At 42.7% G+C, this 27,878-nt stretch overlaps 1 long non-coding RNA gene across 3 annotated transcripts in view; it reads right to left on the bottom strand.

Annotated features, from left to right (window-relative positions):
• Positions 1-23,992, bottom strand: part of LOC127584769 (uncharacterized) — a 36,458-nt gene extending 12,466 nt beyond the window's left edge. For 2 of the 3 annotated variants that reach the window (XR_007958430.1, XR_007958431.1), the window contains exons 1-3: positions 23,907-23,992; positions 4,990-5,054; positions 416-586 (exon numbers count right to left, since the gene is read on the bottom strand). This is a non-coding gene — a long non-coding RNA (uncharacterized LOC127584769). Of the gene's footprint in view, positions 1-415; positions 587-4,989; positions 5,055-10,679; positions 10,820-23,906 lie in introns of all 3 variants that reach the window. The other variant, XR_007958432.1, reaches the window with a different exon arrangement.
• Positions 23,993-27,878: the final 3,886 nt, after the last annotated feature.

The following is a 27,878-nucleotide window of genomic DNA, read 5'->3' as shown; positions in this document are numbered from 1 at the left end:
TGCACATGGAATTGTGGTTACTTTCATATTTTGGCCAACAACTGAGATGGAACGAGTTGGCCACCAAGACCACCCACACAACAAATGAAAGGTATATTGCAATCTGGAGCGGCTGCAGAGAGATGGCTGAAAGTGGGATATCCAAAATCAAAAAGAATGTTCACTTTATGAATTGATCAAGAAGGGTGCTGCAAATATATTCCATTAATGTTTTCTGTGACTGACTATAAAAGAACAGTTTCTGAATATCACATTCCTGGGTGTCGCACTGACTTTAGTTCATCAGAATAAAATATGACCCTGCCTGTCGACCAAACTAATTTATACTAAATTGCTTCCCAGCTCTGTGACCACAGGACACTGTGAACCAGACATGACCGCTGGAAGCGAGATAACGAGCAAGCAGCCTTCTCACCTTCCGCAGTTCCAGGGGTTTTGTGTACTTTTGCCAAGATGAAGAGAAGAAGATCAGCACCAAGTAAAGGCAAGCCAGCGGCAGTGATTTCAGATTCAACAGCCGAAGTAAAAAGATCCCTCTGCTGGTTGGCTCTGGACTGACAGACTGCACATTCTCCATGGCAAGATGCTGAAAATCAACAATAAGGAGTCATAAAGTCATGCAGTACAATAACAGGCACTTCAGTGCGCCAAGTCTGCATCCACTTACTCTAATCCCACGAAAATCACTTGCGACCTGAGATTTTGACTGTGTCTCTTTCCACAGATACGACCCGACCTGTTGAGTATTTCCAGCATTTTCTGGTTTTGTTTTACAATAATCCCATTCTCCACACCTTCACATCAGTTTGCCCCAGATTCTACCACCCACCTATACCCTTGGGGCAATTTACAGTGGTCAATCAACCTACCGACCCGCAGGTCTTTGGGATGTGGAAGAAAACCCAAGCACCCAGAATAGGGGGAAGGGGTGGAGGGCTCCACCCCTTCTCCTCATTTCTTTATACTGGCCATCTCCGCTCTTAGAGTCCAGATGAAGGGTCGACTCGAAACGTCGACTGTCCATTTCCCTCCACAGGTGCTGCCTGACCCACTGAGTTCCACCAGCATTTTGTTTTCTTTGCTCTAAATGACTTGCTTTTCAGTAATGTTGGTTGAGGGATAAAAGTCAGCCGGGAAAGTAGGAAAACTTCCCCACCATCCTTCAGGAACAGGCATAGGGAGAGGATGGACAGGCTAGGATGTTTTTCCTTGGAGCGTAGGAGACTGAGAGCTGATCTTATAGAGGTGTATAAAACCATGAGGGGCAGAGATAGGGTGAATACACTCAGTCCTTTCCCCAGGGTTGGGGGATCAAGAACTAGAGGGCACAGGTTTAAGGTGAGAGGGGAAAGATTTAATAGGAACGTGAGGGGTGGCTTTTTTTTTAAACACACAGAGGGTGGCACATTTGTGGAATGAGGCAGCTACAATAACAACTTTTAAAAGACAGTTGAACAGGTACATGGATAGGAAAGGTTTAGGTTATGGGCCGGTCACTGGCAAATAGGACTAGCTTGGATGGGCATCTTGGTCGGTGTGGACCAGTTGGGCTGAAGGGCCTGCTTCTGTACTGTATGACTCTATGACATTGCTGTGGGAGCTTTGAAAGAGCACACTGAACCTCGGCTTTACATTTCATCCCAAATGCAGCCCCTTCAATGTACACCAAATGGCTGGCCTGCATCTCAAGTCTCTGGAGTGGGACTGGAAACCATGGCACAAGATTTTTACTAACTGACACATCTCCTGAAAGGTGTATAAAGTCGTAGTGCCTCCCTGAACAGAAATCTGTACAGCTTCGTCCTGTACCCACACTGACCGGAGAGTACCAACACGTGGAGAATGAATGTCCATTTTGCATTATTCATGGTACTCTATGACAGACACAACTTCCATGCCCTGTAAGCATCTAAAGGTTGTACAGGAACAGAGGCACTTGGCTGTAAATGTGTATAATTCTTTTAAACTGGAATGTTACACTGAGAAAACCTGTGGGACCCTTTGATTCAGAAATAGAAGCAGGGTACAAAAGCAAGGAGGTTATGGTGAAACTCTAAGTTACAGGTTAGTCTACAAATGGAGTTTTGCATCAGATTCTGGCTGCCATGGTTTTGGAGAGAGATGGGAAAGTCCCAGAGAGGGTGCAGAAAAGGTTTATTAGGAACAGAAAATGCTGGAAATACTCAGCAGGTCACGCTGCATCTGTGGGAAGAGAAACAGTTAACATTTCAGATCAAAGACCCTCCACCAGAATAGAAGCATTAACTGTGTTTCTCATCCCACAAACTCAGACCTGCTGAGTATTTCCAGCATTTACTGTAGATTTCCAGCACCTCCAGTTTTTTTTGGTCAGTTTTTATGAGAATGGTTCATGAGATGTGGGACTTCTGCTACAAGATTATACCAGCGAAGCTGGTGTTGTTCTCGTTGGAGGGAAGAAGGTTGAGAGGAGATTTGTTGGAGATAGACCGGAGGACAAGATCACAACTGGGTTCAACAGGACAAGTAGAGGGACATGGACCCCATTATTGTGTGCTTGGGCACCAGGGCAATGATACAAAGTAAATAGGCTCTATCCCACTGTCATAAGATTATTGAACGGTTCCTTAGTACAATAAGATGGACTCCTGACCTCACAATCTACCTTGTTATGACCTTGCACCTTACTGTCTACCTGCTCTGTCACTTTCTTTGTAACTGTGACATTCTATTCTGAATTCTGTATTGTTTTACCTTGTACCACCTCGATTCACTGTTATGAATTGATCTGTATGAACTGTATGCAAGACAAGTTTTTCCACAGTACCTCATTACATGTAACAATAATAAACCAATCCAAAAGTGAGAGAACATGAGGAATAACTTTCTTTAGTAGAGGGAATGGTTATGATCTGGGATTCACTGATTAATTTAGTTAGTTTAATTTATTGTCATATACACCAGAGTGCAATGAAATTCCTTGCTCGCATGAAGCTCACAGTGTAAAACAGTATACATGGTAATGATAAATCCATGTCTCACTGCATTGCAAGGAAGGTGGAAGTCAGACAGAGTTTTCAAAAGGGAGAGTGCCAGATACTTGAGGGAAAACAATTTGCAGAGTCACAGGGAAAGAGCAGGGGAATGGGATTGATGGGATTGTCCAGAGGCCTTTTCCTGTGCAGTAATGATTTTGATGCTATGACTGTGGTGCCAGAACCTCACTACAAAAAGCCACATCTGAGCGAGAAGATTTTGCAGGCAGTTTATGCCCACTGTTCAATCGCCTACAGAGTCCGCCCACCCACCATTTGCACAAACAACAATTTCCAGGCGCCAGGTACCTGTGGAAGGAATGAACCAGCTGCTCCCGTTCTAGAATTGTATCCGAGACCCATTACATCAGTGAGAATGCTGGAGGTGCACATTCAAAGACCAACTAACTTCAACATCTCGTGCTTCTATAAGAATGGGGCAAATCAATCAGAGTACAGTTCTGCTAGTGTGAAAGAAAACACAAGATAAATTTTGCCTATTTTTCTCCTCCAATTTCTGTATGGCTCTCTCCTAAATGTGGCGGTTCGTTCTAGGATATGGTTCAACACAGTTGCCAGAAATTCACCTGGCTGTTTATTCTTCTTGAGTCAATCAACGAAGGCCTGTTATCCACTGCCATGTAAAAGGCCGTTGTGTTGAACGGCATGAGAATCAAACGTGATACTACTCTGGTTACAAGGTTGTCATGACAACAAGACAACAGTTCATCATTTGACACCCACTGTTGCTTTTGGATAGGGGAAAATGCATCTTGTCAATCAGTTCTGTCTTGCAGCTAGTCTTAGGACCCCTGGCCACATTGTCAAGCGTTACAAGATAAATCCTACAATGCAAGTCTAACTGCAGATTTAATTGCTTCCTCTTGAACATGGTCCCCACTGCAGTCCTTTATAATCTTTGATGTGCAGTTCCCAGGACACTTCCTGAAGAACCAGAGAAAGCATTCTGCCCAGATGCATCACAGTTTGGTTTGGCAACTGCTTTGCCCAAGACCACAAGAAATTGCAGAGAGTTGTGGATACAGCCCAGTCCATTATGAAAACCAGCCTCCCCTCCATGGACTCTGTCTACTCTTCCCACTGCCTCGAGAAAGCAGCCAGCATAATCGAAGACCCCTCCCACCCTGGTCATTCTCTCTTCTCCCCTTCCATTGGGCAGAAGATACAAATGCTTGAAAACACACACCACCAGGCTCAAGGACAGCTTCTATCCCAACTTTATAAGACCTCATGCGATAAAGATAAACTCTTGAGGCTATCTCAGCATGGCCCTTGCACTTTATTTGTCCACCCGAACTGCACTTTGCTTGTAACTGTAACATTAATAACAGAATGCAGTTTATGCTTTTCCCTTTGTACTACCTCGATGTACTTGTGTTTGGAATGATCTGTCTGGATGGCATGTGAAACACAGCTTTTCACTGTATCTCCATGCATGTAACAATAATAAATAAATTACCAATCTTGCCACCTTGTCCAACTAGACCAGAACAACTTATCTGGTAGGCAACACTTCCTTTCATTCTCATCCCTCTAATACCCATGGTCTTATGAGTCATTAATTATCTGCTTATAATAACTGCAAAGCCTGGATGCCTATCTGAACAGATTCGCCATTCTCAAAACTATGTTGATATGACAGTTTTGGGTTGATCTCCCTGGGCATAAATAACGATTAAACTCAGATCCTGCATCTAAATCCTAATCTTCTCCACAGCCTCGTCCGAACTCCCACAGAGTTAGGGTTTCAGCATTCAGTGCGTCATCTAACAACACACCAAGAATGGCGTCAGATGGCATTGTAGGATTTATCTTGTATGCATTCACTGCATCCAATTGCCAGTTCTTGAAAAAGGACCTGTAAAGAAAATTAAGCCAGAATTTACAACCAAACAGCAGACCTTTCTCAACACTCTTCATTCTTCATGCTTTATTACCTAAATCCCATCATTACCTTGTGTTTTACTTGATATTGTTGATAAGTCCCGAAAGCTCCTCCTTAAAGCCTTTTAGTCAAATCTATGGAGGAAAATGAGTACAAGGTAAGGTCACAATGGGAAATGCCTTTCATTAAGCCGCATTTTGAAATACAAAAATGCAATGCAAATTAAATTTTCAGAAACTGTTCTCAGTCGCTTCTTAAGAACTATCTTTGCTATCCTAAGAGCTTCACATGTGGCCATGTGACCTGGTGAACATCACACAAAATTCACGTGTGAAACAAATGGGACATTGGCGATTTTCATAAGAGGGTTGGAGCCAAATGGCAAACCACTGGGACTTCCAAATAGTCGAATATCATTGGAGTTTTACTGTAACAAAATGATGCGCTTACAATAAATTAATTTTAATTTGGTGCATGTTGGTGCTTTTTTGTCTCATCATCTCCCATTATAAAAAGATCAGTCAAAAAATATAGCACTGGCTAGCTTTTCTGCACATTATCACCTCTTGCCTTTCCTGAGTATTTTTGCTGGGGCAGATTCCTGTGACTCTCTCAGCATTAGGTCTGAAAATATAGCAGCACTGGATCATTGTGTTTTTGAAACGGCGCATCCATTTCCAATTACCGGGGCATTACTAATAGATTGGGTTTAGCTAACAAGTTTTCTGTTTGAGAATAATACTTGGTTGGCTAAGTACATAAAATACCAGTAAAATACACAGCAGTTGTGTGATTTAATTTCAGTTTTAGACATGCACAGATGTAAGAATTATTGGAAGATAATTAAGCTCACTGGACTGGCACATTATAATGGCTCTTCAAAGATTTTCCCAGAGGCTTCCGTGCATAGCCTTTTATTACAGTCATGGGCTGTGCTATTTTGATGAGGCTGATAATAAGGTGCCAGTGAAAGTCACTGGATCACATAAGTCACAGGTAAAGAAATACGTAAGAAGATCACTTTTTAAAAACATAAGAAATAGAGGCAGGAATAGGCCAGTCGGCCCATTGCTCCTGCTCCACTATTTCATAAGATAAAGCTGATCTTTTACCTCGGCTCCACTTTCCTGTACTAAGCCAATATCCTTCAATTCCCTTAATATTAAAAAGCTATTAATCTCTGCCTGAAGTATACTTAGCCTTCACTGCCTGTGTGGGCATGGAACGCCATAGACTCACAACCCTCTAGCTGAAGGAATTACTACTGAATAGCTGACCTCTTATTTTCAGAGAGAGAGTGACCCTGGTTCTAGACACCCCAACCAGGGAAATCATTATTCCTCAAGATACCCTGTCAAGCCTCTTCATCTTGTATGCTTCAATCAGATCACCTCAATCTTCTAGACTCTAGAGGTTCTGTCTGCTTAATCTCTCCTCACATGACATCCATCCCCACCATCTACATGAGGTGCTGTTGCAAGAAGGCAACATCTATCAAAGCTCTCCACCATCCAGGCCATGCCATCTTCTTGCAGCTACCATTGGGCAGGAGATACAGAAGCCTGAAGTCCCACACCATCAGGTTCAAGAACAGCTACTTCCCTTCAACCATTCAGTTCTTTAACCAACCTGCACAACCCTAATCACTACCTCAGTATAGCAACACAATGATTACTTTGACCACTTTGCGTTGCAATGTTGTGTGTTGTCTTTTGCTCTAATTACATTCTTTCTTGTATAGTTTTGTATAATTTATGTTTTTCTTGGGAATGTTGTGTCTCTAATGCTATGTGCTTGTGACGTTACTGCAAGTAAGTTTTGCATTGCACCTGTGCATACATGCACTTGTGCATATGACGATAAACTCAACTTGACCCACCATCCTAGTTATCAGTCTGATGAATCTCCACTGCATTTTTTAGGTGGGAAGACCATATCTGCACACAACATTTCAGTTGAGGTCTCACCAGGACCTTATCTGTAGTTGGAACAAGACATCTTTTGTACTCAAATCCTTTTTCAATAAAGGCCAAAGCATCATCTGCCTTGTTAATTGCTTGCTGAACCTTCAGTAATTCCTGAAGGACACCTATGTCCCTGTAAACAACTCTTACATCAATCCCTCACCATTTACAATATACTCCTGGTTTCGATTTTTTTCTAATTACATCAAGCCTTTCTTTAATTAAAAGATACCCAAGGAAATCAAAATCTTTTAAGTCTTTATTAAAGAATATCTGGAATCCAAAAAAAAATTGGGTTTCCTCTTTTGTTGCTGTATTTGGATTTGGACCCCCCCCCCCCCCCCCCCCCCCCACCACCCCCATCTGTTGTTGAGTTAACTGGAAGACACAGTTTTGGCTTTACCTGTGAGAGGGAGTTTCAATTCCTTTCCTCACTGCTAAATTGTGATTTATTGAAGATGAAATTTCAATGAATCAAAAAGAGCAAGTTTTAAGAAAGAGACTCTCTAGAGGCAGCAAATCAAACAGTGCAATGATTAACAGAGAGAGTCTGACAAAGAGGAAATATAAACTTGGAGTCCTCTCCTGAAGCTGTTCAATAACGATACAGGTGTTAGTCACATAACTGGTCCCAGCCCATCAACTGCAAACATTGGTCTGAAATTGCACATCCTCCTGCCCAGTTAGGTGGCTCACCAGCATCTTCTCAAGAGCAATCGGTGTGTGTTAAACGCTACCCCTTGAAAACATCTGTAACTTAATTTTAATGTGTATCCAAGTGCAGATAGGCATTTATAACGGAACACTCTTGGTTGATAATCCGACCTTTAGCAAAGTCAAGAAAGGCCGTGCACCATGAGTGCCAAGCTGTCTACACGTCTCTTGGATTTGTCATACAGTGAGGATCATGTCCATTGTACTCTTGATGGGCAGAATCTACATTGCCACTCAGAGCAGCTCCTTGCAAATTGGGAGAAGGCAGATGAGGATCCCTGTGATGACCACCCCTGAGGCAGCTAAGGGGGGGGACTCTCTCACCCTCCCCTCTGCAATAACCACTACAGGACTCACCTCCTGTCTTGATCACAGGGTCTCTGAGCTCCCTGGTAGGCTACCCTTTTTCCAGAGAAGGAGATGATGATACGAGTTTGCGATAGAAGGTAGGAGAGGTAAACCACTGTCCACATCCTCTCCCAGACCAACATCAATGTCTGCCTCCCCTTCTAGGCCACACCATTGGCACGGCCAACACCAGACCCACGAACCAACACTCTACCCCAAGCTCCACAGACTTAGTCATACAGCACTGAAACAGGCCCTTCAGCTCAACTCGTCCATGCTGACCAAGATGTTTATCTGATCTCGTCCCATTCACCTTTGGCTCATTCCCTCTAAACCTTTCCTATCCATGTACCTGTCTAAATGTCTTTTAAACATTGTAACTGTACCCAGCTCTACAGTTTCCTCTGGCAGCTCGTTCCATATACCCACCACCTTCTGTGTGAAAAAGTTGCCCCTCAGGTCCCTTTTAAATCTTTCCCCTCTCACTCTTAATCCTATGCCCTGTAGTTTTAGACTCCCCTATCCTGGGAAAAAGACTGTGGCCATCCACCTTTTCTATGCCCTTCATTATATTATAAAAGACTGTGCCAATTCACTTTATCTATGCCCCTTGTGGTTTTATACACCTCAGCCTTCTACCCTTCATCAGAGCAAGAAATCTCCAGGGTGGGGTGGAGAAAACACTTCAAGGATGTTCTCAAAGTTTCCATGAATAAAAGTATTCCGGTTGATTCACGGAAATCCTTGGGTCGAGACTGCTGAAAGAAGGGAAGCAGAATCCAGGAAGGCACTGAGTACCTCGAGTCTCTGCAAGAAGACAATGAGGAGACCATGCACAAAGGGCAGGAGTGCACAAGATCCCAGGCTACTGACTCCTCTGATAAAGTATCACTGTCCCATCTGTGGCAGAGTCTATGGATCATCAATCACCTTAGAACCAACAGAACTGCAGTGGAAGCAAGTCCTCCTCCAAATGCAAATGAAAACATAACCCAAGACCCAGCAATTCCAATGAATGGCAGACAAGGAGCTTAAACTCATGGCGAGGTTGGACTATCAGTGCTCATATCCCCGTTAGTGCAGCTGTATTGCAACCCATTTAACATTGTTTAACAAGACTTTCTAGGCTCACAACTGACATCTTGTGGCCACCTTGTCACAGGTTTTAAAAAAAAGTCTGCAAGGACCTGTCTCAGCACATTATTTAAGACAGATCACTCAATAGTCCTGAAGTCTCTTGAGTTTAGAAGAACTAGAGGTGATTTCACTGAAATGTATAAAATTCTTACACGGTTTGATGGCTGCAGGGATCACAGTCCAAAATAAGGGGTCGGTCATTCAGGACCGAGGTAAGAATAAGTTTTGAGTCACAGCACAGAAACAGGCCCTTTGGCCCAACTGGTCCATGCCAACCAGGATGCCCACCAAAGCTAGTCCCATTTGGCCACGTTTGGTCCATATCCCTCTAAACCTTTCCTATCCATGTACCTGTCCAAGTACCATTTAAATGTTGTTAATGTACCTGCCTCAGCCATTTCCTCTGACCACCCACTGCGTGATAAAGTTGCCCCTCAGGTTCCTATTAAATTCCTCTCCTCACAGCTTAAACCTCTGTCCTCTAGTTCTTGATTCCCTAACCCTGGGAAAAAGATTATGCGCATTCACCCTATCTATGCCCCTTATGATTTTTATACACCTCTATAAGATCACCCCTCATTCTCCTACGCTCCAGTGAAAAAAGTCCCAACCTGCTCAACCTCTCTCCATGACTCAGTCCTGGCAATATCCTCATAAATCTCCTCTTCACTCTTTCTAGCTTAGAGGCATCTTCTCTATAGTACGATGACCAAAACTGACGCATATTCCAAATGTGGTCTCACCAATGTCTTGATACAGAACTTTATACAGAGCCTAGAGAATTACAAAGCCCTCTGTAAAACTTTATACAGAGGGCTTTGTAATTCTCTAGGCAAGAGGGAGATAGAGGATCAGGTCCTGAGTACATTTATTAAGTGAGAGACGGACAGATTTTTAGATATTAAGGGAAACAAGGGCTATTGGATTAGTGGAGGAAAATGAAACTCAAGTAAAAGATCAGTCCTGACCATACTAAACGGTGCAGCAGTAAGATGGGTTGAATGGCCTACTCCTGCTTTTACCGATGTTCTTATGCACTAATAGGTGGTTTTCTGCCTCCTTAAGAACCGTTTTATCACTCCTTCCACATGTATCTTATCGTTCACCAGATTGTTAGAACCTCACGTTTACATTTCTAAAATATATATCTAAAATGGTGGCACTTTGGATAAGACAATTAAAACCATCGACTTCAGATATCCTCTTATCTGCTGTGGTTGAGATTTGTCAACTAAATGCAGTTAAAGCTCTTGTTTTGACCTCAACATCAAAATAATTACTTCTTGGACCTGTTTCACTGCAAGTTCCTTCAAGACTGGAAACATTTCTTGAAATAATTCTGTCCCTCCCTTTCTCTGTCACGTTGCTCTAACAGGTCTGGTTCTTCTCCAGTGCAGAAGAGAGAGGAGTCCACCACTGCTCACAGGTCACAGGGCAGAGCCAAATAAGTGCTGACAAGACAGCAGCACTAAAAACACAGCTGGTCTTTCAGAGGCCTGTTGACATTTACTATTTACTGACTGGTGCTGAAATTTAGCAAGTGGAAGGTTAACTTGACCTTGCAAAATTCTTGTGAAGTGAATTCCGTGAGCTCACCTTGATGTTAGTAAATGGCAGCAATACAGGAGGAATAGTAGGGGAAGCAGTGCCCAATCCCCATGGATTCCCACTGAAGGATGGACGGTAAGGGCTGGACCTTGTGTTACTGCCTCTCAAGTGTTGCACAGCTGCATTGTCTAAGAGAAAACATGATTGATATTGATGCGTAGACAGAGAATGTATGGAATTCATGGTAGAATGAACACAGAGAAAGACCTGTACCATTGTATTTACGTATATATTCCAAAAAGATTGCATTTTTGAAACTTAAAAAAATTGCTGGTGACAGAACAATATTAAGACGACTAACCACTAACTCCTTACACATACACAAACGGCTCTTCAGTCTGACGACCTGTAAGATGCTGGGAACATTGCTCTTTCTTGTCCAACTTTGTAAATGAATTTGAGACGATTCAATAATGTAAAAAATATGCAGCAAAACGAACATATAAATCCCCTTTTAATTTTATGTAAATAATATGCACAACAGTGTAAAGCCTTAAAAGAAAATAAAAACAGGAGTTTGCTGGAAATACTCAGCAGACCAGCCAGCATCTGTGCTAAGAGAAAGAGGGTTAACGTTTCAGGTTGAAGACCACTTTTCAAAACTGGGCAAAGTTCAACATAGGCAGGTGTTGAGAAAGGTGGGAGGGGAGGAGAGACAAGAGGGCTGCTCTGCGATAGGGTGGAAGGCAAGGGAGTTTCAATGACAAAAGGAGGTGGTAGTGAAAGCAGGTGTTTTGAGGAACAAACAGGTGGTCCTAAGGAGGTGTCAATGGGGGATCCAAACTGTTATCTGAAATCACCATGAATGCTGAAAACCAACACAGCAGAACTCAATGTTGAGTTTAGAAATCTGTAATGTATCTTCTGCTCTTACAAAGCCCAGAGATCTTCTCCAGTAACATTCATTTCGATCGAAGCATTAAGAAAGTTTCCTTTACTCAATTTGTAAAAGTTTTCCAATTGACGCCCAGATTTTTCTCAGCCAAGAGACGCAGGAGATCAAAATAGAAAGGTTGTTACTACATAGGCTACTGTGGATGAAACCAATCTTTGTGTAATGCCTTCTGTGGCAAATCCTAAAGCAAATCAACTTCAGATTACTCTTACAGAGCAGTCACCAATGTACACAGCTAGATTTGCAGATATATTAACAACAATAATGTAAATTGCTTGTGATTTATATTTGAATAAGGAAGAAAAAATAATTCTACAGCCAGCACCAGTTCTGAAGGAACTAAACTTTGCCTCATTCGTATAAATGCAAGTATTGAGAAACTTTACTGAGGCCAATGAGCAAAATTCACCTTGAGTGGTAAAAGTGTGAAAACAATGGGGGGAGAAAAGGCAAGCCAGAGTCTTTTCTAAGCCATCCCATAAAGCAAAAGCCAAAAAAAAATTGTAGATGCTGAAAATCTGAAATAAGAACAGAAAGTGTTGCAAACACTCAACAGGTTAGGCAGCATCTGAAGAGAGAGAAACATAAGGTTACTTTTTCAAGTCAAAGTCCCTTCATCAGTTCTCAGAAACCTTTTGATTCTCATTTGTCATATGAATGCTGTTATATGCCTCTCTACAACATCAAAGACATTAGTTAAAACCCAAAGGTGAACCAACCAGATGTGGGATGGAGAGTAAAAACAATTAGCGAAGACTGGTACTGAAGAAAGTATCTTCAGTTTGTGCTGATACTAATCCTCTTGCTCCCTATCACAAGTTAAACAGGTTCACAAAAGTGAAAAGTACTGGGTGGTTACTCTTCATGAGGAAGGCTATTGGTTTGTGGCACCGTGCTCCTGAATTTTGCAAGTGCTGATGAAGAAAGCCCCTGCAAATGATGCATTGAGAAAATACAAAATGCCCACTTCTGACACATTTAATTATACGAGTGCTTCACATCGCATTTCCCATGAAATCACTCCGGAGTTACCTTTAATCCATTAACAAACAAGTCAAACATGTACAGGCTTTCCTCTATTTAGAAAGACATTTGGACCTTGCACCACCCATCCATCATACCTTGTTATACAAAATGAAAAAACATTTTTGCACTGCTTTTATTATTAAATGGGTGCTGTTTTAACAATTCAGTCAAGACCAGGAGATCATTGTTTCTTTATAAATTGTTCTGTTTTTGGGGGACTGCAAGAAACAACGACTTAGTCACAACTGTGACAGTGGCGATATCAAAAATCATACATCCACACACATCAGACGTCGAAAGACACAGTTAATGACTTGGTCAAATAATTTGATCTATTAATCAGTGATGTCATTGCCAATCAGAATTAAGGTACTAAATTAGGCAGATATATACACAGTGATTAAGAATATGATTTCCTCAGGCTCAGGACCAAAAGAACAAGGTGCTGGTCCAAGCACTGAATGAGCACCTAAGCCCAAGGTCATTCATTAATACAGTTCAAGTGTAATGAAGGGTAGGTGTGGGGATGAAATACTTCCAACATTGTTTACTTTCCAATGTTCATCACGGCTTGGTACGGCAACTGCTCTGCCCAAGACCGCGAGAAATTGCAGACAGTTGTGAACACAGCCCAGTCCATCACGCAGACCAGCTTCCCCTCCACTGATTCCGTCTACACTTCCTGCCGCCTCAGAAAAGCAGCCAACATAAGCAAGGACCCCTCCCACCCTGGTCATTCTCTCTTTTCACCTCTCCCATCAGGCTGAAGATACAAATGCTTTAGAGCACATGCCACCAGGCTCAAGGACAGCTTCTATCCCAGTTACCAGACTCTTGGATGGACCTCTCATATGCTAAAGATGAACCTTTGATCTCGCAATCTACCTTGTTGTGGCCCTTGCACTGTATTTGTTTTCCTGCACTGCACTCTCTGTAACTGCAACACTGTATTCTGCATTCTGTTTTCCTTTTTATTACTTTGAAGTACTTATGTATGGCATGATCTGTCTGGACACAAAAAACAAAGCTTTTCACGAGTACACAGGACAATAATAAACCAGTCCAATGGAAGGTGGCTGAAGCAATAACTTCTGTGCTTGCACGATTGGGGAGAATCTACATTTCTGCATCTGGCTATTTATTGCTGTAAACTTGTTCCAAACACATCAATGGTATAACCAATGAGTAGGCCCTTCGTAGGAACGTAAAGCAGTGGTGATTGAAAACGGCACTGAGTGCTTCTCATTGGCTGAAGACTTTAATAGTTGGTTAATAGGATTCTAATTTGGATATCACAATCTTAATTTGCCACTGATTTTAGTCTCTTGATCAGTCTCAGGTTGTGGCCGTGAATTGAACAACAGCAGTTTCTAGAAAACAATATTTCAGGGAGTGGATTTGTGAGAGTAAACAAAAGTCAACAAGCAGTGCACTGAGGTTGTCCAGAAACCTCGATGACTGACCAGAGGCTCTTGCAGAGGTTGTTTACTATCAGAACAACCATGAGAACAGGAGTAATAGAGTCTCAAATGGGTTCAGAAGCTGCCATTCTCAATGTTACCCTGAGCAACTGAAAGTGCTCACCACTCATAACCTGAATTCCTCCAAGAACCGTGATCCACAAATAAACATAAAGCCTTTATGTTTATATGTGGAATCAGGGAATTTCACAAGTACTCACATGGACACTGTTTTGCTGTCTGCACCAATCATAAACTTTTATCTTTCATATTCTTTGAAAAAAAGGAGTGCAGAAGAGGTTCACCAGGATACTGCCTGGATTACAGGGCATGTGCTATGAGGAGAGTTTGGACAAATTTGGGTTGTTTTCTCTGGAGTGGCAGAGGCTGAGGGGAGAGCTGATAGAAGTTTGTAAGATTATGAGAGACAGGGTAGACAGCCGGTATCTTTTTCCCAGGATTGAAATGTCTCATACTAGAGGGCATGCATTTAAGGTGAGAGGGGGCAAGTTCAAAGGAATGTGCGGGGGAAGTTTTTTTTTTGTACGCAGAGAGTGTGGGTGCCTGGAATGCACTGCCAGGGATGGTAGTGGAGGCAAATACGAAAGAGGCATTTTAAGAGGCTCTTAGATAGGCACACGGATGTGCAGAGAATGGAGGGATATGGATATTGTACGGGCAGACGGGATTACTTTAGTTACACATTTAATTACTAGTTTAATTAGTTCGGCACAACATCGTGGGCCGAAGGGCCTGCTCATGTGCTGTATTGTTTTATGTTCTATGAAAACTAAATATTGCCCGTTTTAACCTTGATGAGGATTCAAAGCTGGACCAATCAATTGTCATCTCATTTGAAGGTATTAACTTTTAATCAACAAAATTGAATGCCACTATAATATTTTTGCATTGCCTACAACAATGCTCTGAAGAAATGACAGAAAGAAATTGTTTACTAACCAGTCAAATCCACTTCTCATCACAGATGTTGGCACATGCAATGGCTAAACCCCAGATGTTGCACAGACTCAGACTTAATACAACATATAAATGGCTTCCCTCTTGCTGGAGGTTTATCGGTAGAACTTAATTTTATTTGGACGGTGTATGGTTGCTTTCTGTAATGCCTAGTATAAAAGCACAGGTAGGTTAACAGGTGGAGGACTTCCCCAGATAGTAACATAGATGCTGTTGATTGTGGCCTCTTAGATAAGCACAGTTGAAAGCCTGCACAAGGTAGCACTTGGCACAGGACAGCAAACCCTACATCAATTACACAGGAATGAAGACATGGACAATTATAAAGTAATTTTGGATTCTCATTCTAAATGATTCAGTGTGAGCCAATATCACTAAGAGATGCAATGGCAGGATATCATGGCATTGGTTCGATATGGACTTATTGTGAAGCTTGACCATCATGGAATCAGAGGCATTTGAGTTACAGGAGGCCACTTCGCTAACCTTGTCCATGCTGACCAAAAATAGTTTGTTCAATCTACTTCCAAGGTCTCAGTCTGAAGCCTCACAGGTCTCACAAAGCTTCATCCTGGAACTTTTCAAACAAGATAAGGGTTTCTGCTCCACCTCCCTGTCAGACAGTGAATTCCAGACCCCCATCAACTCTGCAATAATCCTTCTACCAATTCACTTAAATCTATCTTTCCCTAGTACCTGCAAGAAATTACAGAGAGTTGTAGACACAGCTCAGTCCATCATGAAATCCAGCCTCGCCTCCATTGGCTCTGTCAACACTTCCCACTGTCTCAGGGAAGCAGCCAACGTAATCAAAGCCCTCTCTCGCCCCAGTCATTTTCTCTCCTCTTCATCGGGCAGAAGCTACAAAAGCTTGAGAGCATCTACCACCAGGTTCAAGGACAGATTCTATCCCACTGTTATAAAAGTCTTGAACAGACCTCTTGTTCGATAAAAATTAACTCTTGATCTCTCAATCTATCTCATTGTGGCCTTATTCGTCTACCTGCACTGCACTTTCTCTGTAACTTTAACACTATATTCTGCATTCTGTTATTGCTTTTCCCTTTGTACTACCTCAATATACTTATGTTTTGAAATGATCTGGATGGGTTGGATGCAAAACAAAGTTTTTCACTGTATCCCAGTACATGTGACAGTAATAAACCAATTACTCAACTCCTTGCCAATAGACAAAGATTCTCTCTCCAGTTGAGAGAATCTGAACATTAAAACCAGCTGCTTAATACCATCAGTTATAGTGTTCATCCAGATATCTCACTCTGCATTTGCACTTTTCACCCTATTCAGTAGTGTAGGGGTTAGTGTAACACTATTACAGCGCCAGTGACCCGGGTTCAATTCTGGCCACTGTCTGTAAGGAGTTTGCACGTTCTCCCTGTCACTGCATGGGTTTCCTCCGGGTGCTCTGGTTTCCTCCCACATTCCAAAGACATACTGGTTAGGAAGTTGTGGGCATGCTATGTTGGCACCGGAAGCGTGGCGACACTTGCGGGCTGCCCCCAGAACACTCTATGCAAAAAATGCAATGCAGTGTTTCAATGTACATGTGACTAATAAAGATCCTATTTCATCTTATCCTGTGGAAGTAGATTGCATTGAACAACCAGGCTTCCATTAGCTATGAAGTAGGAACCACAGGAAACATAAATGACAAGAAGCAAAAAGCAAAAAAACTTCTCATCCTGATTTCCAAATCTCTCGAACCTCTCCACTCTCCCAATCTCCAACCTCCTCCAGCCCTACAAGCCTTTGAAATTTCTACACTCAAAGAATTCTGGCCTCCTGATCATTCCCAAGTTTAATTGCTCCACCACTGGCAGATGGGTCTTCACTCCAAGCCAAGGGGTGCAGTTCAAAGCTGGGCTCTCTAGAACCACAATAGCTCCGAGAGGTCCTACAAGGTCTCCTTCACTTGAAGTCAACAGGCAAGTTACTGCCACGGGAGTAGCACAATATGGGAACACAGCGATGGGCAAAGACCAACACCAGAGACATTCACAAGGGTTATTAGTTTATTTTGTATCCAGTGTGGTAAGCTTTCTTGCATAAATTCGTTCAAGATGTGTTGGATTTTTACCATTAGATTGTAAAGAGGGGGCAGCTAAAGGGAGTAGTGACTGGCACTCGAACTATTTCCTCACACGCAGCCCAGGCAGAGGAGGAGTGTAGTTCCCTGGCCATTCAGTGCATCAAGTCAGTGCAGTCGAGAAAGAGGCTCCCAGTCTAATTCTGGCTGCCTGCAGGTCACAATGTCTTTGGCATCTTAAATAAGATTCTATTGGTTTAAATACATTTTATTGTTTAAGCTATGGTTTAAATAAGACTCAACAGGCGGACAGGGTTGCTCTGTGATGGACTGTATCACTAATAGGTTGGATAATGGGATAGTCAAATGCAGGTTCATTCAGGTGCTCCCTCGCACATTGTATTTCCAGTATCTGGGACCTTTGGAGCAGATGCTGGAATGAGAACTACAATGAGAAAAAACAAAGCAGCTTTACTGTAAAGGCAAAGTTTGACTGCATTGCATCAGATTTAGCTTCCTGTTTCCAACCACTTCATTTATAATCTTTGAACGGCTGCAGTCTGTGACACCCTAGTTTGTACATGTACACAGGAATCCAGTCTTAGGTTACACAAGAGACTGTAGATACTAGAATCTGGAGCAACACACAAAGCACTGGAGGAACTCAGTGGGTCAGGCAGTATCTATGGAGGGATATGGACAGTTGACATTGCGAGTTGAAACCCTTCATCTGGACAGACAGTAGATACTGCCCGACCCAGAGTTCCTTCAGTGTTTTGTGTGTTGCTCCTGTCTTAGGTTACTTTGATAAGGAGAATGGATATTGTATGAAGGAAAATAAGCACCTTGTAGTCAAGTAATTTGTGTCACAGAAGTGAAAATGCAATACAAGTGCATTGTTACTAAAATAAAAATGAATAAAGCAGTAAACCTGGATGTATACAGGGGGTGATACATTAAATTAAATTGGTTTATTGTTGTCACATGTACTAAGGTACAGTGAAAATCTTTGCCATCCATACAGGTCACTTCATTACAATAGTACATTGAGGTAGTACAAGGGAAAACAGTAACAGAATGCAGAATAAAGTGTTACAGTTACAGAGAAAGTGCAGTGCAGGCAGACAATAAGGTGCAAGGACATAATGAGGTAGATTGTGAGGTCAGGACTCCAGTTTATCGTACTAGGGGACCATTCAATAGTCTTATGACAGCGGGATAGAAGCTGTCCTTGAGCCTGGTGGGGTACTTATGCATAGGTCCTCCCCTGTAATCAATAAGCAATGCATCCGTTTGAACAGGCTCTCCTAAAGTGGTCAAATTCCTACTTCCACACACACTCTGAATACTGATTTTGTGTAAAGTCTGAAGAAGTCCAATGCAGTGTGAAAAACAGACATCAAATTGATGGCCAAATTTGAAAGGAATCGACATGGCACTTTTCCCAGTTGGCTATACTCAGGTAGTTGTGCTGAATATTTGCCTAACAGTAAATGAAAATCAAAAAACTGTAAAGCTAAGATTAAAAACAAACAATAGTGGAATTATTCAGCAGGTCAGGCAGCTACTGTGGAGAGAGAAGCAGAGTTAATATTTCAGGTAATGACCTTTTAACAGGATGTTAAGTACAGGCCCCTGCATAACGAATGGGTTCTGTTTTTACAGACGTCCCTTTAGTTGATTTTGTCCGTAACTCGGAAATCACTTGACATGGTGACCACACCTCCACAGTATTGTAATGAATGGCATCAAAAGCACCTGAGACTTATAATGAACAATGAATAAAGTAGAGAGAGAGAGGAAACTAGTTCTGCTTTTTGCAGGAACAAACGCATGTACAAATGTCAGACCTTTGAATTTGATAATATTATGGGAGCTCGATCGTACATAGTGGTGTCCATAAGTCGGGTGTTTATAACAGGTTTGGCCTGTGTTTGCAGTACTGTGTTTTTATTTTACACCAAGATTCACTTTTCTCTGCCATTAAATCCAAATATAATTGATATGTTTTAGGATAACGGTTTTTTGCATTATGAAATAGATATGGTGAAAATTCTGGAAATATTTAAGTCTGACAGAACTTACAGAAAGAAAAAACAAAATTGATGTTTCAATATTCTGTCTGAACTCAGCGGTCATGAACCTGAAACGTTAACTCTGTTTCTCTCTTCACAAACATTTCTAACCTGTTTTGTTTCAAATGTCCAACAGACAGTGTTTTGCTTTTCTACTCCATTGTCTGCAATGGATATGATTGCCAAGCAACTGGACCTGATTGCACCCAATTCTTGAGTGTAAAGTGTGCTTAGAGAAGATTGTGTCTGTTTTAATGCAATTACAGCCGTTTCTGGTGAATGTCCTGTCCATTGGATTAGGAATAATTCCCGAGCACTGGCTTCACATCATCAGTAAATGAGAAATAAAGAAAAGAAATTATCAGTTCTCAGTTGTACTCAGCTCTGCAGGTTCAGTTCCATTGCAGCCAAAGTGATAAGGTGGATAAAACCTTATCCTGGTCACCTCACTGTAGGAAGGATATCGAGGCTTTAGAGAGGGCGCAGAGGAGGTTTACTAGGATGCTGCCTGGATTAGAGGGCATGTGCAATCAGGAGAGGCTGGACAAACTTGGGCTCTTTTCTCTGGAGTGACGGAGGCTGAGGGGTGATCTGTTGGAAGTGTATAAAATTATGAGGGGCATAGGTAGGGTGGACAAGCAATATCTTTTTCCCATTACTGAGAGATCCAATACCAGAGGGCATGCATTTATGCTAAGGGGGGTAGGTTCAGAACAGACATGAGGGGTACGTTTTTTTTTTACTGAGGACGTGGTGGATGCCTGGAATGCGTTGCCTGATAGGGTGGTGGAGGCAAATTCATTGGGGGCTTTTAAGAGGGGTTTGGATGGGCACATGAATGAGAGGAAAATAAAGGGATACGGGCATTCTGTAGGTAGGAGGGAATAGCTATGTCGGCACAACATTGTGGGCCGAAGGGCCTGTTCTGTGCTGTACTGTTCTACGTTCTGTGTGCTATGTTCTAAAAGTGAAGGTGTTGGAAATTTGAAAAAAAAGGCAGAAAATGCTGTAAAAATCTGAACCGTTCAGGCAGCATCTGTGGAAAGAGAAGCAGTCTGTAACCCTTCGTCAGAACTGGGAGAGAGAAAGGTACAAGTTAGTTTTCGGTAGGAGAGAAGGTGGGGAAGGGAAGTGTAGAACAAAGGGGATGTCTGTGATAGGATGAATCAAAATAGCTTAATGGCAGCCGTTACCAGAACATTACGCTTCCTAGTCTGTGTAATGTGTTGTAAATGGTAAGGTTGTGGGATCTGCCAGATCCCTTCCCCCATATTCTCTCCTACTGAAAGCTAAATTGTATCCCTCTCTTTCTCAGTTCTGATGAAGGATTGCAGACCCAAAATGTTGACTGTTTCTCTTTCCACAGATGTTGCCTGACCTGATGAGGTTTTTCTTCCCAGCATTCCTTTAACATCACATCATCAGTATGTGTGATAATCCTTTCTTCATCTACGACTAAAATTAGTGCCAAAATTTACGACTTATAGCCAATGTTCTTCACTCACTGTCAAACAGGGGGCAGCCCTCATAATTAGGCATCAACCATACATGAATTAATGTGTCCCTGCTGGCCCTTCTGTACTTGGCTGCCTGCCTGACATTACTGATCAGGTGCGGTGAATCAGTTGTGCATCCGCATGCCTGAAGTAACTTCTCACTGCGGAGATCGTTGCTGATTTCTGCTTGCACCGTGACCTTACCTCACGGTGTTAGGGGGCACAGTGAGACCATGACGGATGCGTGGGTATGAGTGTGGGGATGGGGAGAGGGTGTGGTGAGATGCAGTGACGTTGCGCATCCTCTCTTCCCTCCCCAGGGCAGCCTTTCGCACAGTTGCTGAAGCTGCCACAGCTGGTGTGCTTTAAGGTTCTGACAGGCTTCCCATGATCACTGGTGGCAAAGACAGCACAGTTGTCTCTGTAACCCAAATGGCATTAGAAATCGCACTGAGCATGTTTCAGCACACCAAAATAAAAGGGGGAAACACCCTATTCATTATTTAAATTTTTCAATGACATCCAATTGGGCATCAGGGAAAAACACAAGAGTCATAGAGCAGGGAAACACGCTCTTTGGCCCAACAAGTCCATGTCGACCAAGATGTTTATCTGAGCTAGTCCCATAAGCCTGAGTTTGGCCCATATCCCTCTAAATCTTTCCAGACCATGTACCTGTCTAAATGTCTCTTAAGCATTGCAATTGTATCCACATCTACAGCTTCCTCTAGCAGCTCGTTCCATATAACCACCACCCTCTGTGTGGAAGAACCTGCCACACACGTTCCTTTTAAATCTTTCAGATTCAGGCAAGTTGATTGTCACATACACCAGGGTGCAATGAAAGTCCTTGCTCGCATGAAGCTCAGAGTAAACAGTGTGTGTGGTAATAATAAATAGTGATGAGCATAAAAGAACAGAATGGTGCAAAGATTGTTGCACAGTCTGAAGTAGCGCAAAAAGAAATATTAAAGTGACAATAATGGAATAACCAAGAGAGGTAGAATTAAGAGTGAGAACGTGGCAGCACCACCGGGAAGGGGATGCGAAAGGGGACTGGTTCAGCTCTCACCTTCAATCTATGTCCTCTGGACTCTCCTACCCTGGGAAAACGACTGTGACCAATCCACCTTTTCGACACCCCTCATGATTTTATACACCTGTATAACGTCACCCCTCCGCCTCCTATGCTCCAGGGGAAAAAAAGTCCCAGCCTATCCAGCCTTTAATTCAAGCCTGCCAGTCCCAGTAACACCTTTCATGAATCTTTTCTGCAACTTTTCCAGCTTAATGACATCCTTCCTATAGCTGGCCAACCAGAACTGGACACAATACTCCAAACAATTTAAAACAAGTTATGAATGAACTCCAATTTCTAGGCAGAGGGACTTTTTAAAATGATGTGCTTTGACAATGAGGTTGCAGTCAGTCAGTCCTGAGTGTGGCCAATAGTAACACTCAAGGCACCCGTCGTTGATCGGAGCGATAACATGGTAACGTACAAGACTAGATCACGGAGCACCTCAGCAAGATTTACACACCTGTTACGGTTTGAAAAAGATTAATATTAAATGCTATTTTTTTGAGAAAAAGTGGCAACTTATCTTTGAATTTCAATTTGCTAGGCAACATTTTAACTTGGGACAGCTGTATTACTTCAATGAATTTGAATAATGCAACACTGGGGATATTGGTGACTTTCTGGTTATAGAGATTCCATCGCAAACCACAAGGACATAGACTACCTGTGTGGAACATCACAAGGAAGTATTACTGTTGCATAAATACTTCAAGGAAGCACGTTACCACTATATGTCAGATTAAACATAGTTACCAAAAGTATCTTTTTTTTAAAAAAAACAGATGCTATCACATGCTGGTGTTATGGAGGAAAGCTGTATTTACACTCTACATATATGTATCTAACTTGGCAACTAAGAACACTACAGCACAGTACAGGCCCTTCGGCCCACAACGTTGTGCCGACATTTTATCCTGCCCTAAAATCTATCTACCCCTTCCCTCCCACATAGCCCCTCATTCATGTGTCTATCTAAGAGTCTCTTAAATGTCCCTAACGTATCTGCCCCCACAACCTCTGCCGGCAGTGCGTTCCACGCACCCACCACTCTGTGTAAAAAAAACTTACCCCTGACATCCCCCTTTTATCTCCCTCCAACATAGTTGCACAAATTGGTGCTTTACCCAGTTCAGGGTGAGAATACATAAGAGATTATGCTGCTTCTTTTGGGTGCATTTGGATTTACTTCGTAACCACGTTTACATTATCCACTGCAGGTTCCTTCATAACGTCCTCATCAACAGATAATTAGATAATTGCAAGCCTGCGCTTCAACATCGTGTTCTTTCTAACAGCTGGAAAGTGACTCAGGTAAACCCAACCATGCCGTGAAACTGCAATTCCTTTGTTAGCGTAAACAGCTTTCCCAGGTTTGGCTTAACCATTTGGATGCATTTGGGCTTTATTGTTTCAACTATAATCTCGTTTTAAGAACAGTGGACGTGCTTATACCGAGAATGTCCTTGAGATAAATCTCCACTTTACATCAAATAATCCTGGATATCAGAAGGTTCAGGACCTGGTAACTGGGAAAGTGTCCAAGGTCATCAACCGAGTGAGCTCTTGCGTCCAGCAGAGGAGTATTGTTTTTTCAAACATAACAGCCGGGGTCAGGTTACACTGAAGCAATTAGGCAAAGTCTACTGGAAGTGCAAACTACAGACACTGGAAGTGTTGAGTATTGACAGGGATGTCTATGCAGGATGGGAGGGAGAGGCGACAGCTTCTCTACAGAAAGTCACGGACACTCATCCACCTCCTTCTACCCAGCCCCCAAATTCCCCAACATAACACAGTACAAGTAAATAAAGCGCAGGACCTACCAGACCAGGTTGCAGAAGATGAAATATACTTAACCGCTGAATTTTTTGCGCAGGATACATCAATCCTTTCGACAAACCTGCAAACATTTGAACGGTACTAAATTCCCCAGCTAGTTGCAAACTTACTTTTTGCAAGCTTGTCCAACATAAGGTTACTGGTGAAAATGTTTGCCTTGAGATCTATTTGTGGGAGCGATCGTCGCGTTTTGTGAACGAGCAGCGCCCAGGGACAACAGGAAGTAAAAGTATTTGCCTTTTTTTAATAAAAAAAAATCGCTTTACCACAGTTACAAAATAACCGAGGAAAACTTACGACCAAAGACTGATTTCGTACCTGAGACTCACTCGCGGCCTTCAACCACTGTGAAGTGTTATTTTTCCCGGAACAAATCTCCTGCAAGCCGTGACGTTCGGTGGTTTTTTTTCCAGGGGTGAACCAATCAGAATGTGAAACAGAATGAAATTTACACGAGGGCGCCAGAATATCCGAAACAATGTCCCCGAAATCTGAGGGTGGGCACTGTCGTGGTGGTAAAGGGGGTGGTGGGGACATTTAACCTCCCATTAACCGCAAACTACAATTAAAAATAGTTAGTTGTGTCTAGCATTGTTACTCATGGTCACCGACCGATGTGCTCTACCGTCTTATCTGCAGAAATTGGTATCTGTCGACTCTGATACCGACTACTGTTTTGTATAGGCACCTGATCAAAATCAGAGTCGAGTTTATTGCCATATGCACAAGTACATGTGTGCACAAGTGCAATGAAAAACTTACTTGCAGAAGCATCACAGGCACATAGCATTAGAGATACGGCCTTCACAAGAAAAACAAAATTATACAGGAAAGAACACAATTAGAACAAGAGTGCCCATTGTAATGCAAAGTGGTCACTGTGTTACTATACTGAGGTAGTGATTAGGGTTGTAAGATACCTTTATTCGTCACATGTACATCGAAACACACAGTGAAATGCATTGTAGAGTGTTCTGGGGGCAGCCCGTAAGTGTTACCACGCTTCCGGCGCCAACATAGCATGCCCACAATTTCCTAACCTGTACGTCTTTGGAATGTGGGAGGAAACCGGAGCACGTGGAGGAAACCCACGCAGACATGGGGAGAACGTACAAACTGCTTACAGACAGTGGCAGGATTTGAACCCGGGTCGCTGGCGCTATAAAGCATGACGCTAACCGCTACACTACCATACCTGCCCTCGTGGGTTGGTTCAAGAACCAAATGGTTGAAGGGAAGTAGCTGTTCTTGAACCTGGTGCTGTGGGACTTCAGTCTTCTGTATCTCCTGCCTGATGGTAGCTGCAAGAAGATGGTATGATCTGGATGGTGGAGACCTTTGATAATGGATGATGCCTTCATGAGATAGCACCTCATGTAGAAACGTTCGATGGTGGGGAGGGACATGCCTGTGATGTATTGGACTGAGTCCACGACTCTCTGCAGCTTCTTATATTCCTGTGCAATGAAATTGCTGTACCAGACCATGATGCAACCAGTCAGGATACTTTCAACAGTACATCTGTAGAAGTTTGTTAGTGCTCGGTGACATACCTAACAACTTTCTAAGGTGCGCCTTCCTTGTGATGAAGGGTCTCAACCCAAAACGTCATCTGTCCACTTCCCTCCACTGATGCTGCTGACCCACTGAGTTCCTCCAGCCATTTGTTTTTTTTTTGCACCTGATGATCTCAAGCTAATGGGAGACCATCATAGAGCCACAGTTTGCATCATAGAGTGACAGAGTAATACAGCACAGAAACAGGCCCTTCAGCCCAACTCATCTATGCTGATCAAGATGCCCACCTAAGCTGGTCCCATTTCCCTGCATTTCACCCATATCCCTCTAAACCTTTCCTATCCATGTACCTGTCCAAGTGTCTTTTAAATATAGTAGCTGTCTCAACCACTTCCTCGGTCATCTTGTGCCGTTCCACAGACAACTACTTGCCCTAGCAGCTGGTAAAGGGAGGGGGCAGTTTTTAAATGCTTGTAGATGTCACTGACATCACCACCATTAATTGTCCACCCTATTTGCCTCTCAACTGAGGCAATTAAGAGTCAACACATTGTTGGGTCTGGAGATGGTCAGAGGCCAGTTGGGCAAGGACAGTTTTCCTTCCTTCAAAGGCAACAAAGGTGCCTGAATTTTGGTTTTTTTACACAATTCCGTAGTTTATTCATTATTGTGATTGAGACTGCCGCCTTTTTCTTGTTAAATTCTGGACTTAGTTATCTATTCAGATGGAAATTCCCCAGCTCACAATCTGGAGCAAAGGTATTAATCAACAAACCACCAGCACATCTCCAACCAACACAGAACAGCAACATAGGAACAGGCAGGAATTTGAACTTAAATTTGGAGGGGCATATTCGATACATCAATGCATAGCTTTTCATATACTGTATTTAATGATTATTTGAGGGAGAGGGGGCATGTACCACTGTTTCCCAACCTGCTCTCCATAATCCACATTGCTGAGCATGTCCCTGGATCTCAAAGTCTTGTGAGTTGGTAGGTTAACTGGCTTCTGGAAATTGCATCTGGCATGTAGGTGAGTGGCAAAAGCTGGGGGAAAAGAGTTGATGGAAATAAAATGGGATTTACATAGGATTAGTGTAAATGGGTGCTTGATGGTCAAATCTGCCAACCAGGCTTCCTGCAAACAGTCAATGGTTACTGAGCAGGGAAACAGACCCTTTAGCCCGTTAAGTCTGTGCCAACGGTCAAGCAACCATTTACATCGTCACTCTCCTACATATGAGCGGCAATTTACAGCAGCCAATCAATGAAGCAACATGAATGGCTTTGAGATGCGCGAGAAGGCACTCAAGAGGAAACACATGCAGGCACAGGGAGAACATGCAAACTTCACGTGGACAGCACTCAAGGTCAGAATTACATCCTGGCTGTTGAAGCTGTGCCACACATATAAATTAGTGGACTAGTCTGGAACTACCTTCCAAACTGATAACAGAGGGGAAATTCCAGGCGTCAAATTTTCAGCTATAATGCTCAAGGTTAAGTGGCTGTTCCCCAACAACTGCTTGAAAAGTAACTGGTGGCAACTTATTCCTGCACACAGAATCTGGGACTCCCCCTCCTGTTCATGAGATCCAATCATTAAATCTCTCCAACTGGCTACTGGAAAGCAATCAAGGATAACGTTGAAATAAATTCTCCTGCAGAGACCAAGACAATCAAGGCAAACTGAAAGAAGGTAGCTTGAATTGAGATCTCGTCCATGAGCCTGTGCCTCACTCACTATAAGAACTGAGACATTGAAAGCTTTTATTTAAACCAGTAAGTGATTTATTGGAATAATGACATAGTTTGGCCTAGGAAACGGAAAAATGCAGTTCAAAAGAAAGAAATCATGGGTCCTTTTCCAGGAAACTATGAGTCTTGTTTGTGCTCATTGAGTGAGAGTGGAGCCAAATAACTTCCCCTTTAAACACAATCAAACTCCTCACTATAAGATATTCAAAGCCCGGGTGGACATGAAATGCAATGCTATCTGGTAGTGACAATCCTCCCCAACCTAACAGGTTTTCTCTGGCAAGGGAATTCTCTTGTGAAACAAGGAAACAACACTCCTTAACATTTGCTGCTGTGAAATTGGCAAGTATCCAGAATTTTAACCTGGAAGGCTTGCTCCTAACCAATTCCCAAATGGAGTTAACTCCATTTTAAATGGGTTCCCTCTGGAGCAGATATTTTCATAGTAGCACTCCCTCCCACACTGTTTGGAAAACACATTCACCTTGCTCTGGAAACTCACATCTACAATGCACTTGTCCTGCTTTCAAGTCCCAGACAGCACCAACCAGAGTAAAGCAGCAATTAAATTGAGGTAACACTGGCCACAATGATTCTAAATAAAGACCAGTGAATTAGAATTCAGTCTACATTCCCACAAGGACACTAGGACCTAACTTGCAGCTTCAGGCCATCACTGCTTTGTTTCAGTTCTTGTATTCCCCATTCATGCACAGGTTCAGCTTCTGCCCATTCCATCCTTGGGTCTGTTTCCACACAACCTTTGCAATTTCTTCACCTGGTGAATTTCTGGGATTCTGTGCCCCAGTGGGCACTGGAGGCAGAGTCGCTGAGTATGTTCAAGCCAGAGACTTTTTTTTTGACTATTAAGAGAATCAGGGCTGATGGGACTCATGCAGGAATATGGCTCTGGAAGACCAGCTGTAACCTTGTTGAAAGCTAGAAAATAAGTGGCCTTCCTGTGCTATTACTTTATGTGACTATCCCTTTCAAATAATAACTCAAGACAAC

This window comes from Pristis pectinata, chromosome 30, assembly GCF_009764475.1.
Source record: "Pristis pectinata isolate sPriPec2 chromosome 30, sPriPec2.1.pri, whole genome shotgun sequence".
Taxonomy (NCBI): Eukaryota; Metazoa; Chordata; class Chondrichthyes; order Rhinopristiformes; family Pristidae; genus Pristis; species Pristis pectinata.
This window is presented reverse-complemented; position numbering and strand designations above follow the sequence as displayed.